Source organism: Mus pahari, chromosome 21 (assembly GCF_900095145.1).
Source record: "Mus pahari chromosome 21, PAHARI_EIJ_v1.1, whole genome shotgun sequence".
NCBI classification, from domain to species: domain Eukaryota; kingdom Metazoa; phylum Chordata; class Mammalia; order Rodentia; family Muridae; genus Mus; species Mus pahari.
The window spans coordinates 26680367-26681555 of NC_034610.1; positions in this window are offsets into that span (position 1 = coordinate 26680367).

A 1189-nucleotide genomic window follows, 5' to 3' on the forward strand; every position below is an offset into this window, starting at 1 on the left:
AGGGGTACACTGCCACCCCTGGCCTCTGTGAGTGCCAGGATTAGGATTATAGGGGTACACTGCCACCCCTGGCCTCTGTGAGTGCCAGGATTAGGGTTATAGGGGTACACTGCCACCCCTGGCCTCTGTGAGTGCCAGGATTAGGGTTATAGGGGTACACTGCCTCCCCTGGCCTCTGCGGTGCCAGGATTATAGGGGTACACTACCACCCTTGGCCTTTGTGGTGCCATGATTATAGGGGTACACTACCACCCCTGGCCTCTGTGGTGCTAGGGATCAAACCTAGGGCTTTATGCATGCCAGGCAAGCGCCCTGCCAACTGAGCTCTGTCCCCAGGCTTCCCTTGCTTTTCTTTTGAGACTGTTCACTAAGCTGCTCAGGCTGCTTAGGGTAAACCTTGCGTTTAAAATTATTATTGTTATTATGATTGTGTGTATTTTGCACATATGTATGACCACCTTGTACAGAGGTTAGAGCTCACTTTGTGGAATCTGTTTTTTCCTTCCACCCTTACGCGGGTCAGAAATGGGTTGTGCGGCAAGCTCCTTTCTTTGCTTGCTGATCCATCTTGCTAAACCCCAAATGCCTGATTGTAAATGAACACTACTGTCTTTCTTCCTCTCAAGTTCTAGGACAGTTCCTCATAGCCATGATCATGGACCTGGTGTGACTAAGCCTCTCTGTGGAGGATATAGCCAGCACTCTTCCATCTTTCAAACTCAGGCCCTCTATAGTAAGGTACCACTGTCTATTCACCTCTGCCATTGTCTAGATGTTGAGCCCAGTGCAATAGGCAGCTGGGTCCCCTGCCTTGGATGCCCTTCCTGTCTTCCAGGTGGAGTGATATGGTCATATGGTTCAGCCTTCCTAAGCCCCACTTCCTTGGTTTGTAAATCAGAGTGATGTGAGAGACTTAGAGGTGCCTGTGCTCACAGATAAGCACCAGGGGAACCTGGAGTTTTAGCATCCAGGGTTCCTTTAAGGGAAAGAATGTGCTATCTGTCACTCTCGCAGAAGGCTGGGATCAGATGTACACTCCAGCCTGATGACCTTTGCAGTATCTGTGTGGCTGGAAACCATACTAGACCCTTCCCCAGACCCTTATCATAAGCTTCTTTCTCAGTCGATCTATAGACCTCATCATTATGGAAGGTGTCATACATACTTTTTTTTTTTTTTTTTTTTTTTT